At 41.8% G+C, this 16,941-nt stretch overlaps 1 long non-coding RNA gene across 1 annotated transcript; it reads left to right on the top strand.

Moving 5' to 3' along the window:
* The first annotated feature begins 573 nt into the window (after positions 1-573).
* LOC140685553 (uncharacterized) lies at positions 574-16,593 on the top strand. The gene is made up of 3 exons (XR_012058813.1): positions 574-635; positions 13,897-14,004; positions 16,295-16,593. It is a non-coding gene; the product is annotated as an uncharacterized lncRNA (long non-coding RNA).
* The last annotated feature ends 348 nt before the right edge of the window (positions 16,594-16,941 follow it).

The raw sequence follows: 16,941 nt of genomic DNA on the forward strand, positions 1-16,941 counted from the left end.
CTCATTTATCTTGGACGGGACAGAAATCTGCTCCGGCATATGGTTTCACCTTCGATAGGGATTAAAAAAAAGTCATTTTAATTGCTAGTGAAGACTGCCAGGCTACTTTAATTTGCAGGCTCTTTATTAACTGTGATCTACTTCATTTAAAGCAGCCATAAATGAAGTTTGGTGTGAGCCTCCCAATTATTAAATTTTACAGGCACTGTTAAGAGACTTAGGGTCGCCCTTTCAACACTCTGAGCCACTTGCATTTAAGACCTTAAAATACTTGCAGGGTAGGCAGAGTTCTCAGGTGTAGTAGGTTCTTTTTTGGAGGGGAGGTAATTAGGTTTACTTACTTATTGATTTTTAGAGGAGGTACTAGGGATTGAACCTAGGACCTCGTGCGTGCTAAGCATGTGCTCTGCCACTTGAGCTGTACCCTCCCCCCACTATACATAGTATGTTAACAAATGTTTGAAAACTTGAAGAGGAGGCTGTCTATATACTTGTTCCCCATTTTCTTTTGTTTCTTGTTCCCACAGGATGGGGTAGGACATCTTTTCTCCTCGTTAAATCTCTCAAGTCAAAACATATATGGTAGCAGCTGCTTAAAATATCTACTTCAGAGATTGAGAGCTGCACTGCTTATGGTGAGTTGATCCAGCCAATTTCCTTATTCTGGTTTGGCTTGGATGAAGGCAAGCAGGAAGGGTAACTACTTCAAATAGCACATCTATCACGAGATAGAGACCGAATGATGGTGTCCAGCCTGTGGGATGTGAGTTAAAAAAGAGCGGACTGTGATGGGAAGAATATAATACAAGACTCTGTGAGACCTGGGTTCTTGTCCCAATTCTGCTCTTCACTGCTCTGTGACCTTGAGCAAGTCTCATCTCTCGATGACAATTTTTCAAAATGCAAGGCTGGAGATGAAAATCTTGTTTAGGTTCCATCGAGTTCTCTGGCTCTGTCATTCCTTCTCAGATCTGGTCAGATACCAGAACTTGGATTCTCACTTTGGTTTTATCTCACACTTGTGAGTTAACGCAGGTCAGATGTGCTGGGTCTTCATATCCGTACGCGTCGCTACAGTTTGTGAGGGACAGTCCTGGGCTTTAGACTTGAAGTGGTTAGTCGAACACATTTTGAAATCATGGGCATCTCAAATGTGGTGTGTCTGCAGGTTGCCTGGGTTACCAGAAGAGACAGAGCACACGTGCCTCCTTGTGATGACTCGGAGATGTTGACCATGGGACACACAGATGGTTTTTGATGAGCTTGTGCTCTTGGGGGTGTGGAGGTGTCTCAGCCCATCACCTCAGTCAAGGACACAGGATTGTCATAGTGTTCAGTTTCTCCATCTCATCATCCTTGCTGTCATTGTCACTTTTTAAGCTTTGGTTACCAGGGGAATGCAGGTAATGAAACTTAAAATCAATGACCTTAAGTTTAGGTCATGCTATTTAAACTCCTTCACCAAAGATGGACAGAAACATGGAAAGAAAGTGGCTTAAGTATCATTTTAGCAAGGTGTATGGTGGAGGAAGAGGGTAAAACAGTTATGTGAAATGAAGTGTTTGAAAGCAGTGGCAGGTCTCAATTTTCCATTGATTCCTCGCTTCTCCTGAGCACAGGGCTAACAGCAGATGGACGCTACGGTGCTCAGGTGTCCATAGACTCACTGGTTGCGAAAAAGAGCATATTCTTTTCATTCCACCCAGAGTATGGGGGAAAGATCAAAGACTAACACCTGTTGCTTTCTCATTCCTCAGCAGCTGTTGAGAAACTGTCTCTGTTATGTTCCATTTTGTAGAAGAGACGTTGTTAACATTTCAAAAGGAAAGCCAAAACATTAGTGGAGAGGCACTATGTGAATGTGTGTGTGTTCCATTTTCCACAGCTGTCACCTGCTTTTCAAAGATGTTCTTAAAAGGTACACACAAATCCAAGGCATTCCTGATGATCCATTTAGCCTTGAGCCCTACTCGGAATGACTTTCTCAAATCCAATCAACAGTAGCTCTGTGACCGTTTTATTGCATACTGTGATGCTCACTGTCATAAGTACTTGTCCTGAACTTTGGCTCCTTTTTGGTTTCTGAAATTATGAATTGGTGAACTTGAAATGACGGATATAGAGGAAGGCTGTTCTAATCTCTGGAGTGATGCACCTTTGTTCAGCGTCCTGAACAGAAGTCCAAAGTTATTCCACAAAATGGATCTATTTTGATTTTAACTAGTAGAGAGGAAAAGGAAGATGGAAGAATAAAACTCAGAGGAATCCTATTACAAATACACATCTTTGGGTTCTCATTAAAAACAGAAACCTAGGTTTTGTGATGGAGAGGTGGCTCTGTAAAAATGTCACCCTGAAAACATCTGATTTTGATGGAGCTTTATCAATCAATCAATTAATTGATCAGTTAAACAATTAGTAAGTGTGTTTGAGTTCCTATTCCATGTCCAGGATCATTAGATTTTAATAATGAATGAATAAATATTTATCAACAGCCTTCTTTGTATTAATAAGGTCTGAGCTAGGTGTTGCCAACATAACAGGGCACAAACACTACCCTCAAGAAGCTCCTAGTTTATGAAGACACAAATGCATGGTTTAAATACTATATGTGTAGCAACAGAAATATTTTCAAGGCATTGTGAAATTCCTTCCTTCCTTCATTCAGCCTCCGCAGTGTTCTAGCCATCGTGCGAGGGTCTGGAAGTAACGTTAAACAAGACAGAACTAACAGCTGCCCTCATGGAGCTTATATTTTCATGGGAGGGAAAGGTATTAAGCAAATAAACAAATAGATGCATTAAATAAATAGAAATAAATATCTCAAAACTGTGATCAGTGCTAGGAAGGAAAGCAGGAGGATTTGTGAGAATGTAGTGAAAGTGCCTCGAGGTGCCTAGAGCTACTCATATAGTTACCCAAATAACTGCTTTGCACCACCAAGCATGCATACGCCAGGTAATGTGTTCAGCCACCAGTGGGGCCATCAAAATCTTCAAGAACGTGATGGCCCACTGAAGTCACTGGGTTTGACCACACAGGGCTGGAATGCGTGGTGAGAGAGGTGCCAGGAATCAGTTGACCTGCTCTTCAGTCTTGGCTTAGATACTCAAGACGTTATGACATCATTTAACATTTCTGGATCTCAGTTTTCTCACTTGTAGACTGAAAGAGTTGGACTGGGTCATCAGGAAAGCCCTATCTAACCATAAAATTCAACATTCTCAGTAGAGTAAATAATTTCCCACCTCTCTGCCAAAGGGCCAATTTCTACATGGAGACAAAATATGTGCACGCACTTGGTAAAGTCTAGAGTGCTGCAGACTGTGCTTGCTGAAGGGATTAGGCTGGAAAGATGACCACGTACGTGCTTGGACGTGTAATACAGGATTTGGAAGCAGGCAAGTTTCACCAAAGGCCCGGGGCCTGATCTGGCTCATAGATCTGCTCACTTTTTAAAGGCTGAATGCAGGAATCACCTGAGGACCTCTTACATTTAGGCATTTACCAGAATTGGAGAAAAAAAGCATGGACATCCCAGGGTGGGGTGGAAAGCAGCGGAAGTGAGGGATGAAGGTTCAAGCTGTGCTGAGTTGAGCACTGGACCAGGAATCTGAGCACTGGGGTTCCAGTCTAGGTTTTGACACTTTCCAGCCTTGACTCATTGGGCAAGATACCAAATCTTGAGTAAGATACTAAATCTTGCTTCAGTACCATCCGCATGTGAGTGTTTAAGGTAGGAGTTGCCCTGAATTCACCGTGTTCCCACTTCCTACCGAGCATCAAATACTCTTTCCAGTCAAATCATGCCTGAAACTCCAGCACACCGAACAGACAGAAGTGAAGTCACGCTGGTTAAGGGAAAGACTGAAGACCTGTGGCCCCTCTAACTGGGCCTGAGGCAGAAAGCCAGGGCTTCTAGAAATTCACTTCTCTGCCTCACTCCTTCCACGTTCCAGCCACTCTGTCTAAGTGAAAGCTGGCTGGCATTTACGGCAATCTGGTGGGCTGATTACGGTCCACGCCAGTGATTTAATCCTGCATTAGGTAAAGACGCTGTACAGCCTGTGGAACACTTGACTTATGCAAATATGACCTTACACAGATTGTTCTAGGAGGCCGGTAATGACATCTCAGAGATGGAAATTGTCGCTGTGTGGTGTGTGGCTGATTGTCGCGAAGCCAGGGCGCTGGGCAGGCAGCAGCCACCACAGGGCGAAGGCCTTTTGACTCTGCTTTCCTGTTGTTCTGTTTTGCTCAGGGATTTTTTTGCTATGGCTGCAAGTGTTACTTCAGTATCGTTTGAGTTATTACCTCCTTTATGGCATTCTGACTGTGACTGAATGGAAACCCAGCAATAGCAAGGGGTATATTAGAAGGGAAAAAAAAATGAAAGTTTAAAGAGGCTGCAAAGTGCCAAAGCTTTTATTCCATTGTGTGTGGATTTCCTTTGGCTATCTCAGTGTTGAGAAGTATTTTGCACAAAAGCATGTGCATAAAGAAGCATGTAAAATTTTCTGCCCGTGGTGTAATGCTTGTGTTTTGTTCCTGGAGTGAGACAGATGGGGGTTCTGAATTTTGTCTCTTAGCTGTGTGACCTTTGTCAAATGGCTTAATGTCTCCCAGCCTCAGTTTCTCATCTGTAATATGGGTGTGATGACACCAGCACCTTAGAAGGTTGTCCTAAAGATTAAATGAGATGATACGTATCAAGTGCTTTACTTTCTGCCAGATACTTACAAAGTCCTACAATTCGCTATTAAATTTCATTCTTTATCCACATTACTGGTAGCATTTCCATTTCATAAATAACTCCTACTTTGGCATTAGGATGGATTTTGGCATTAGGATGGATTTTTTGAGCACTTAAAAAACAAAATCTAAATGGAAAATTAACAATAATGTAGATGAAGAATGAAATTTTTAAATGTATGAGGTATGTTTAAATGATAATTAAAACAAAGAATTGTTGTCAATTATGTACAAGGAAAGTGCAAGATTTTTAATGCAACGCTGTGTTTAGCCTTGGGTGGTTCAATAGATTTAAAATTTGTACCAATGTTCAAAATGTAGAAGTGAGAGGTTGGGAAGGCTAGTGTCACTATAAAAGCAGCAAAAATTATCCTGAAATGTTATAAGTAAGTAAGGAGACAATGGCATTGTGCACAGCTAATTTTTAGTGTAAATAAAATCGGGCTGTTTTAGGGAATGATATCAAAAAGAATGTTTTAAAGGCAGGAAGAACGTTGTCAGTATTAAAGACCACAAAAGTAGTCATGTAGTCTATTTTTTCCCCTTAAGACTTCATGTGTTAGCTTAAGTTAATGCAAGCACTTGCTTATCATTTAGAACATCTACATGTACTTGAAGGCCTTGGCAGGGCTGCTGACGTGTGTGTATTGGAGTCAAATGTGCATCGCAGGACAGCCTGGGAGTAGAAAGAGTGTGAAAACGGGCGTGGGTGTGGATCGATGTGACTAAACCCAGGACAGAGCTGGAAGGTGCTTGTTTTCACCTTTCGAGTTCTTTGCCGTGGAATAGCCATCAGTCCTAATGGCTTAGTGCTGCCTGGGGCTGTCTTTCCATTAAGTGAACTCATATTTTTATTTTCATGACTTCAAGATGCTCACAGCTTCTCCCAAATGGGCCTCTTACATTGCTCTGTGGCTCATATTTACTTGGAGTACACCTGGCTACTTAGAGAGAGACCTAGGTTTGCGAAAACAAAAGTTTTGTTTGTTAACTTTTTTCCCCCAAATAACTCATTTTTCTCTAGAAGCTGGGGCTGTCAAAGCCTCTGAGGTTGTACACTGACACTGCCTGGGCCGGTCTGAAGGCTCAGAACCCCATCAGCCACGATTGGTCTTCCATCCACCTGACTCTGATCACCTGCGGTTTAGCCCCCCTGCCTCTCCGGCCCCTAGAACATAGGATGGACGCACCACATACTCTTTGGGTGGAGGTGAACGGACAAGACGGATTATGGTGAAGTATACATCTGTTCCAGTAACGTCAGTTCCCAGCTAAACACCTCAGAGTGAAAAGTGATACTCACGACAGGAATGATAAGAGCGTTAATGTGTTGAGAGCTCACCGCACGCCAGGCAGGGTGCTGAGCTTCGTGTTCTTACGATTGCCCACAGCCCTAGCACGGAGGGATTATGGTCTTCATTTTACAGATGAGTAACAGTTTTTTAAAATTTGGAGAATAGCCTGAGAGATAACGTTATTGTTGCAGCTGAGCCCGAGCACTGGAGAAACCACAGAATGATATGGAAGCTGCAATTGAACTTGCTCCCTGGCCCCGGGGTCTGTCGGAGGTAGAGCAGACCTCCAACATCATTACCCCGGCAAGTTTCATCTCAGAACATAGGTCCGTTTGCCCACTCCTTTTTGGTCTTCCCACTCTGGGTGGCACAGTTATTTTAGACATTTCTGTATTTTATTTTATTATTTATTTGTTTGTTTGTTTTAGACATTTCTATATTTTGAATCACAAACCCCTAGATAGACTTTTTCTTTCCAAAGTGAATTTAGTTTACTCAGACACACTCCTGTTTCTTTGCGGCTTTCCTTGTTCAAGTTCTGCCACTTCCAGCTGATGCACTGCTGAACTTGGATGAATCGACTGTTCTCTTAGAGTCAGAGTTGTGCCTCTTGTTCTTTGAGCAATGCCCTGGAGTGCCCTGCAAGACGTAAACAGCCAAAATGCATCCTGGCATCCTGGAATGATGTCTAGAGGTGGGGAGGCAAGACTCTTCTAGAATAGTTCCACTGGGAATGCCTCCTCTCGCTCTGATTTTCTCTCTCTCTCTACATTATGCATTTGGGAGCGCCAGTCCCATTAGTAATAAAAAATCAATTGCCCTGAAAACAGTTGTGGTCAGAATAACTCTCAGGAACAATTTTCAGGAAATGCCACGGTGTGTCAGAACACAGACTCCACCCACCGGGCGGTCATTTACCTAAAGTATTTGAATTCACCTTATGCAGCATATAAACAGAAAGTCTTTTTCTCCTAATTTAAAATCAGAAATTGTTATTTAAAGTTAATTAAAAAAAATCAGCTCCAACTTATTTGCCATCATGAATATCAGGCAGATTTTTAGAGCTTTATGAAAATTGCCCCGAACGACAGGCCTGGGAAGAAAACCCACGAACAGATGTTCGGGGGAAGTTCCCAGACATTAGGTTTCTAGCAAATGTGCTTCAAACAGTTGGCGCAGGCATAGGCACACCTTTTAATTACCCTGAACTTAGGCTAGGTCAACATTTCAAGGTTTATCTGAATTGTGCTTTACCTTGTCATCATGATAAGTCATCATTGACCTTGAAAGAAGAGAGTTAATCATGAAAAGCAATTCAGCAGTTGGCCATGTCACTGAATAACTGGGGAGAGGGAGAGGAGAGAGAGAGAGGGAGGGAGGGAGGGGGAGACAGAGGGAGGTCATGGTCGAAAAATGTGAAGTTAATGGTCCCGCCTGAGTGATCTCTGTCCTCTCCATTTCTTCCTAAGTTGGGATGGCGCACATCGAGCCACCCCTATTTACTTTTCAGGTCTCCTAGGGCTGCTTTTAGGAGCTCTGTCTGTGGCTGAATCTTTGCTGTGCAGAATAAGCTGGCTTAAACGGGGGTGAACTGACCAGCGTCGCACCGCGTGCGTACTAGACAGCAGGCGAGTGTCGGATTGGTCTAACCCTAGTTTCTTTGACACTGTATTCTAGAGGAACGTGCTTTGGTTGCATCACCTCTTGGGAACTCAACTGCATGTTAAAATTTATGACTTTTGCTGTTTTTTTTAAATCCTTCAATTTTTTTTTTTACTTTCTCATTTCCTCTAGGATGAGGAAATCACCCTTCATGTAGAAAAGAGAATTGTCTCTCGTTATGTTTTAAGGCACAAGTGATTTTTTTGTCATCCTCCTGCTCCCAGCCCTGAGAAATACTCCCTGTTGTTAAAACTGTGGCTTATGCACATGGTTCTTAAATAACGTGTCAAGTACGCGGTCTTTGGAAAGCGCATCTCCCAGCACGCAGGCGGTGCAGGCAGAGATCACCTGCCGAGCACAGGTGTGGTTCGCTTCCCCGCGTACTGTCCAGCCTCTGTGCCTCTGTCCAGTAAAAAGCACCCAGTCCCTACCTCACCTTTCCACTATGGCATCTGTGAAGACAGCCTTGTAAGAATTCCTGCCAAGGAAGCTACCGAATGTAAAGTGGTGTATGAATATGTAATAGCTGCCATTATCCGCTGATGCCCCGTCTTTGGAAAGAATCTTTTCATTTACTGTGGAGAGAATGAGGGGCAATTTGAAATGGCCCGAGGTAAGTGGCATTTCATATATTGCCAATCAAATTAACCTTGAACTTCTCTCTGCCACTTAGGATTCTCGTTCTTCCCTTCTCTCTCCATCACAGAAAATTAAGATGATGAGTATAAAACCACTTTTTACTCTCCAATATTGCACTTGATTCCCCTTTCCCTCCCCGGGGAGGAGAGAGATGAGCAGTTCTGTGCGTCAGTCAAAGTGATTGACTCTTAGGGTGGGGAAACCTGTCACCAAGACCCTGTCACTGAGTCCAGAAGATGCTATAGTATGTCGGCTTCAGTGTAGTAATTGCGTCGCCGGTTCTCCCCTTCCCGCCAGCATCTGATCCGCACATGCAGCCTGATCTAAGCCGGGAAGTGTGACCCCAGATCAGAGCTGCCAGACTCGAACATGGAATTCTACAGGGGTGTGGATCTCACACACGGAATTTGAATCTTTGCTAGAGAGTAAGCCGGTGGCTCTCCTGCCTGATTTTCTCTCTGCCTGAGCAGAAAGCAGCCATCGTGTGTGTGGACACAGGGGCTCTTCAGTCCCTGCATTTGTAAGTGAGCATCTGGTAATTGTGGACATTTTCAATGACAAATACTATGAACACATACATTTTCTTTTCTCAGTCTGAACTCCCCAGACAAAACAGGCATATCAAAAATCTACTCTATTTAGAACTGTATTCGATATCTTATAGTAACTGCTAATGAAAAAGAACGTGAAAAGGAATATACGTATGTACATGTATGACTGAAACGTGATGCTGTGCGCCAGAAACTGACACATTGGACACTGACGATACTTCAATTAAAAAAAAAAAAGAAAAAAAGTCTACCCTTTTTAGATAGGACGAGTTTTAACTCCTAAATAGTCATTCTGCTGATGTGAGTTATTGTTTTTCTGTTTGTGTTTAATTTTTATTGATGTATAGTCAGTTTACAATGTTGTGTCAATTTCTGGTATACAGCACAATGCTTCAGTCATACATGAACATACATATTTTCATTTTCATATTCTTTTTCACCATAAGTTACTACAAGATATTGAATATAGTTCCCTGTGCTATATGGTATAAACTGGTTTATCTATTTTATATATATTAGTTAGTATCTGTGAGTTACTATTTTAGCCCAATCACACGCTCCTTATTCTAACCTCTGTTTCTTTATTTATGCTGTTCTCACCTGGATGGCCCAACCCTCCGCCTCAATCTCCCTGCCGTTATCAAATCTCAAAACCCAGTTCCACCGCCATCCACTGTCCAAATCCGATTCTTCTGTCTCATCATCCACCACCTGCCCTCCCCAGGGGGGCGATGTCTTCCTTCTTTGGAACCTTAGCAGCACGTTGTGTCTATTTCAAGGTGCTTATTGTTTCGTGTTCTGTGCTACAGCTCCGTGCTTTCTGTTTACCCTGTTCTTCCACATTTTGAGATCTAAGCAGGCAAGAACCATCTTTGATGATTTGGGTGTTTCCCATCTTGTGGCAGAAGGATTTAAGAAGGCTTACAGGAGTTTACAGCAAAAGAAAAGAAATTAAAAATGGATGAGAAAAATGAGGCCCAGGAATTTTCTTTGTGCCTGGACAGTACCCAGCACAGTGCCCTTCGAGCAGAGGGGTGGGGATGCTGTGAGTCCGCCAGATGGACATGTTCTCTGAGCCTCTGCCGCCCAAAGTGCACTGGAGCTCCTGGCCAGAACCCAGAATTTTCTCAAGCACACAGGGTTTGGGCGATGTATTTTGCCACTGTTTGTCTATATTCAATCCAAGTTATAGCTCTTTCTGAGCAAATCAATGTAAGAGGAATTGAGCAGTGTATTTTACCTCTAGGATGTGCCTCCAGCGAGGTGGACTGAAGAGGGATCAGTAAGACCAAGTGAGCAAGTGAGTTTTGATCTTGGCATTGGATAAAGTGATACACGGACTGGCAGACAAGAGCCAATTCTTGTTTGGGGAATGGTTTGGGCAAATACTTAAAGGCAGCACCACAATATTGAGTGTGTGTGTGTGTGTGAGCTGGGTTAGAAAGTTCAGGCTGAAGGTTGCTGAGAAACCGTAAGTAAGTGACTATACCGGCTACTCCCACCAAGACTGAGGAATATCAGAATGAGGGAACCAGCTGAGATGGTTTTAAGGTTATACATGTATTTATTATGTCCTCATTCTTTACCTCTAAAAATAATATACACAAAATGTTATGATAAATCACAGAGAAAAAATGTGACAATGAGTGTGTATATGTCCATGAATGACTGAAAAATTGTGCTGAACACTGGAATTTGACACAACACTGTAAAATGATTATGAATCAATAAAAAATGTAAAAAAAAATTACCCACTAAAAATTAGGGTCACCAAATTATTCCTTTGTCTCAACTGGTACACTTTTGAGAGCAAAAGGTGACACTGTTGTTACCCAGGACAGCAGGCAGGATCCCAGGCCAGCCAGGATATACAGTGACCTTGTGATAGTGACTCGCTCAAATGGATGGCAATCAGCAGGTCAATGTGATACTGAATTTTCTCTTATGCTGAAACTATTTTAGGTTTATCTTGTTCCAAAAAGTGATTAAAAGAAAAACCAGCCTCACAGAATCTCATCTGGCCAGTATCTTTTATTCCATATATAGGTACACAGAGCTGCTTTCCTATAATGTCTTCCAGACACCTGTGGGGGACATTGAATTAACTCACTGAGTTCTCGTGTATTTCCTCTGCGACATGTTCCTCTGTCTTGACTCCCTTCTCAGTAATAGTTGTGTGGTTGTTTTGGTTGTTTTCCTGTTACCCTAGCCCTTCTCATTTCCATTTCAGGGAAGTTGTGTTATGACAAGCATTGCTTCCATCCATGACTGTGTTTGGTCAGCTAAGATTCCCCAGGGCTCAGGGAGGAGTGGATTGAACTGACCAAGAGGCCAGACATGGGGAGAGCCTATTTCACTATCCATAAGGAAAATTAATAACAATACTGCATGAGAGTCCATTGGTTTGGTTTGGTTAGTATGTGCTTCTGTTAAGAGTGGTAATGTGAATGGCTGGTATATCTAATGAAAAATAAAAGTAAAGTTTTTTCCTAAAGCTTTGTTCATAGTGACAAAGAGAAATATAGAGTTATTTATCTGGAAAAAATCCAGGCTGGAAACTTTTACTACCAAGGACTAAAATTATACTGTCTTGAATCACTCAAGTTGATGACTAACATTGATTAAATGCCCTGAATTATTGCCTAAACCTTTATTTCATTTACCTAGTGTAGAAAATAATGCAGAGTTGCTCTGTAATCCCAGGCTTGGCAGTGTGACTGCTGCTGCTCCAAGGGTTTCCAGTCTCTTGAAATTTGACCCCCATTTTGGGAGCAGACAGTGGGACTAGCAGAAGTTAAAAGTCTAAGGATACAGTTTGGAAACAAAGAGTCTGACTTTTCGAAAACTTATTTGAATTTTGAACTGGAAAAAAAAAATGTTTCTTGACATTTGAGAGCAAGCTAGGAGCCACAGCAGCTCAGAAACTCCCTGCTATTTTTGTTGTCACCGTTGCTTAGAGAAAGGGAGCCAGCTCAGTGGGTGTCTTACATGTCAAGAATGCGTTAATGGTCCACGCGTAAATAGCATATTAGTTGTTTTACAGTATCCAATAATCTGTAAATGGGTACTGATTTACTATAAAACCAATTATCCCTGTACAAAATGTCAATAGGTTTATTGTGGTTGCTTCAGATCAAGGATCAAATCTGGTTGCATAAGCGATTTCTATGGTTTGCCTGCTAAGGCGCTTGCCTCCTGAATCTGAGCTTCCCTGACTGCTGAGCGTTGGTTGATAATAGACACGTTAGAAATGGGTCAAAAGAAGCAGAGAGATGGGCTCTGACAGCACAGCCTCTTACCAGTGGCAAAGACCAGGGCTGGCAGCATGATTCCTTCCCTTTATGTAATTCTGTCTAGGGAGCTCCGGCAAAGCGTAACGAGTTTTGTGCTTTCAGTTTTAAAAGCCAGATGCTCTGAACGTTTCAGTTCATAATCAGTTTTCACATTTTCCATTACTCAGAGGAAACGGGAAGCCTGGATTTTAGATACAAACAATCAAAAATGGTTATTCATTCTTCATATGTTGCTGTTGATTCTTAGCTAATCTCGTAGAAAGCCAATCAGAGGCCACAGCGAGGAGTGTGGAAGTGGCCTGAGGAGTGATGTCAGCTCTTATCTACATGAAAGAGAAAAATTTCTGTCTTCAGTTGGGAAAACATCGGTGAGGGCTATGTTATTTGGTTAGGACCATGGTCATCTCTCAATTGATTTCCATGCCTCTAATTGCATTCTGTATCAGTTTTGGTGATTTTAATTCCCCTTACCTGATCTGCTTGGTGAATTTGATTATGCTAATTATTTTTCTCTGAGCAGTTCTTTCCTTTTGTAAGAGTTATGAAGGAATTAAATACTTCTTATATTGTGTTTCGCTTCTTTAGTTGTACGTAACTCCTTACCAAAATCACAATAAGCGCAAACAGACTTGAAGCAAGGAAAGAATTCATTTAGAATAGGGTTGCTTTTTCTCTCAACAACTATTTACTGATTTTTTTTTTAAATGCACCTGCCTCCTGTGCTGAGATAAGAGGGGAAGTGTGGAACCAGATCCCCGGGGGACTTAGCCTCTAATAAGGGAGAAAATTGTGCAGATCATACTTGTTACTGTAATAGAGATATGAAATTCTACAAGAGAGGTGAGATCCAGTTGGATATGATTTTAGGCACTGTTTCTAGCCAGGTGGGCAAGGAGAGATTTGTGGAAGAAGCGGGGTTTAATCTGGATCTTGAAATGTATTTAGAATTTAGACATTGGGAAATGGCTCAGTTATCTAATAGTTGTCTATTAGTTATTAGTTACTGCTAGTTGTTATTATTAGTTATCTGTTGCTGTATAACAAATTACTCTAAAAATCTAATGGCCTAAAACAATGGACATTTTTTATATCCCATAGTTTCTGTAAGTTAGGAAGTGGGAGCAGTTTAGCTGGGCGTTCTGCTCAGTGTCTTCCTGAGGTTACAGTCAAGTGCTGGGGTGGGGCTGCAGTCAATCTGAAGGCCTGACGAGGGCTGGAGGACCTGCTACCAAGATGGCTCATTCACAAGGTTGTTGTTAGGAGGCCTCAGTTCCTCACATGTGGGACTGTCCAACAGGACTGCCTGAGGGTCCTCATGACATGGCACTTGGCTTCCCCACAGCCAGCAACTGGGGAGAGAGAGAGAGAGATGGAAGGAGGGATGGAAGGAGGGAGGGAGGAAGGGAGAGAGACAGAGAGAACGAGATGACACTATGGAAAAGGCAGGACCTTTTTTATGATCTAGTTTTGAGGTTCATTGTCATCACTTCATTTTATTTGTTAGAAACAAGCCAAACCATCCAAGACTTAAATCTGGTTTTCTGGGTCCTGTGTTCTAGCTAATAAAAACAAACAAATAAAAGAACATCTCACCTCTCAAAAAATTCCTCTAACCTCCTTTTCCCTGAATCCAACAATCCCACACCACTTGAAACCAAGATGAAAAGTCTTTGCTTACTAGTTTCTTTCATTTTTCTTTTGAAGAGCTTCTTCTATCTTCCAAGTCATCAGCTCTCATTGAAGTGGCAGAACAGGCAGACAGGTGTCCTCTCCATCTTCTGGTCCTGTGTCTTACCTTCCACCCTACAAGTAGTGAGTATTGATGACCATTTACTAAGCTACGCTACTCATTAGAAGTCATCTACACTAATACAGAGTGGAGTAATGAACATAAGCACTTAAATTCATATCAGAAACATGGAAATTTCTTTCGGGCATAAGCACATAAATTGTATTTTCAAAATATAAGTATTTTGTAACATGTTGATGCCATAACAATGATGGTTTTAAAATAATTCTAGAGGTAATGCAAACACTTTTATAGAGCATTTGGGCTTTCAGGATGTTCTCTAAGAAGGAGGAGGAGAAAAAAGAGGAGGAAGAGAGGGAAGAGGGAAATGTGAGGGAGGAAAGGAAGGAGGAACATTAAGAAGAGAAGTAACAGAAGGAAGAAGAGGAGTAGGAGGAAGAAGAAGAGGAAGAGGAGGAAGCAGTGGAGAGGAAATGAGGAAGGAGAAGAGTGTTCTTGAGTGATACAGAGGTGGCAGGCAAGCATTTTTGTATATATGGATCCTCAAGGGAAGAGCCTATTTTTAGTGTTACTAGGGTCAATTTATAAGTTCTAATTGTGTCTTAAATTACTAAGACATATTATTTTGTCATGACTTAAATGGAGATCATGGTGGTGGAAAGTTGGAGTGGACACATTTGAGAAGGTGGGCAGAAGGTTGGATGTAGCACGTAGAGGGTTGGAAATGACTCTACTGGTTGGTCGTTGAGATGGAAATTCCTGAAATGGAAGCTAGTAAGTTTGACAGTTATTATTCGAGGAGGGCAATTAGGTGCTGCAGGTGTGACAGTCCTTGCAGGCTAGAGGGATACAAGGTACACTGTAACAGTGCAGACAGACAGACGGTCTCCATGGTGGAGACACAACATGGACTTGACGTGGGAAAAGTAGAGTATGGGTGAGGTCATGGTTCCTATGCTTTAACAAGAAATGACAAAGCCCACTAGTCACGAATTCACTTCTCTCATGTCTAAAACAGTGCCTGGCACATAGTAGGTACTCAATAAATATTTAAAGAATAAGGAGATAGACTCAGCACTTGTAGCATCACAAAGAGCCAGAGATCTGATAATACTCTGGAAGGAAGGAGAGCAAAATTGTCAAATAAGAACAGTATCCAAAGTCAAGAGAGCATCTTAATCTGAAGGTTGCCAAGATGATGAATTTAGCCATATTTCCTCAAGGGCTGTAGGTGTTTGAGGGAAACAGAGTAGAAAATATCTGGGGATCTGAGAAATAAAGCACCCCAAAGCAGTCATGTTTCCTTCTAGCATCAGTTCTGGAATCCATCTAGAGACTTTGACATCTTTATGCTTCAGCAGAGTCTCAGAGCCAATGACCTTGAGGTCCTTTGAAGATTCACTTCCGATGATGCAGTAACCTCTAGCACAGTGACCACGTTCCAAGAAGTGCTTAATATTTAACGTGCTGCTGATTTCCTTAATCATCTTTCAATATCAGACTCCTATGTTTATCAGATAAAGCTTTTAAGCTTATGGCAGGTGATATTGTTTAATCCAATCACAGAGCATCCATCTCTGGTGATGTTGTCCTCACTGCTGATTCAGGATCTTTCACCAAATTCAAATGTCCTGTCCATTCCCCAGGAAGGAAATTGGAAGAAGGTTACAAGGCAAATATTGATTTGCTATCTCAGACTGAAATTCTGAGATTCAGTCTCTGATTGAATGGCTGTAGATTGTGTCCTATGGTTGGTTAAGTAACATTGTGGGGTGGCTGTTTGCAGATGTTTTCAGCCTCTTCAAAAAAAGCTCAAGAAACACTCTACTTAAAAAAAAATATTTTGAGCAATGTGCAAAACGTGTATCACTGCTCTATTCCTGAACCTTATCCTATTCCTAAATTTGTCCTTTGGGGTGGGGATTGGGGATAGGGTCAGGCATAGAGTGGAGTTCAATGTCTGTTATTCAAATTATTGATTAAAAAATGATGCTTTTAACATTTTATCATATCCATTTTTATGCAACTATATAAATACAGAAGCATTGAAATGCTCGTGTCAAATTGTCCATATCAGAGCTTTCTGTTTTGTCTTTAGATAAAAAGAGGTTAAAGTTATTTAAAAGGAGCCTCTTACCTTCTTTAGGACATGGAATATTCTGGGACCCGTCCTTAGTTTTGCTCTCTTTTATGGAGACATGATAGATTATTTTGATCCAGAACTCATGTTCTTGCTAGGGCTGACTTGATTACCAGCATGTCAATGTCACTTAGTCATTCAGTCTTGAGCTGGGTTTGTTTTCCTGACAGGCAGTCTAGAATACTCCCTCAGCATCACTTTCTCTATTGCAGGTTTTGAACTGACGACAGCCTCATGTGGAAAGAGACAGGCCTTGTTAGCAGCTAACTACCTTATCCCCCTGTGTCTTACTGGGACTGGTCCATCATGTAGGTAGGTATACATAACAGTATTATTTGACATGGCTGCATGATCTGTAGTCCTTCTACCAATATTATCTCATTTAACGTGGACAGCGTGATTGTAGTGAGGACCGTGAGATCTCTCCACTCAAACATCTGTACTTGTTAAGTTATGCCAATTGACAAGTTTTTATTTGTGAATGAAACAAAATACATCTCATACATACTAAGTGATAATCATAACAATGAGTGTTTCATTGTCAAACGTAAATGATCGGGACTAAATTATATTTGTTCCATTGCTTCAAGTCTTCAAGGGCTGGGCTCACGCTAAACTAGCGTGACCTTCATCCTGCCAGCCAGCAACTATGTGGTGAAGGCCCCTGGGAGGCCCTGTTGGATCTGGGTCCTAGTTCTTTCTTAGCACTAGCCAAACAGAGATGATTACAATCTATACTCTAAAGCACGAAGTACAGTGGGAATATCCAGGCGAAGTTTGAAGAGTGAAATGAGGGACTGTGGCAGCTGGAATAAAGAAAATATTTTTGTCATCTGTCTTTTTTTTTTGTCTTTTTGGT

This window comes from Vicugna pacos, chromosome 14 (assembly GCF_048564905.1).
Source record: "Vicugna pacos chromosome 14, VicPac4, whole genome shotgun sequence".
Classification (NCBI taxonomy): Eukaryota; Metazoa; Chordata; class Mammalia; order Artiodactyla; family Camelidae; genus Vicugna; species Vicugna pacos.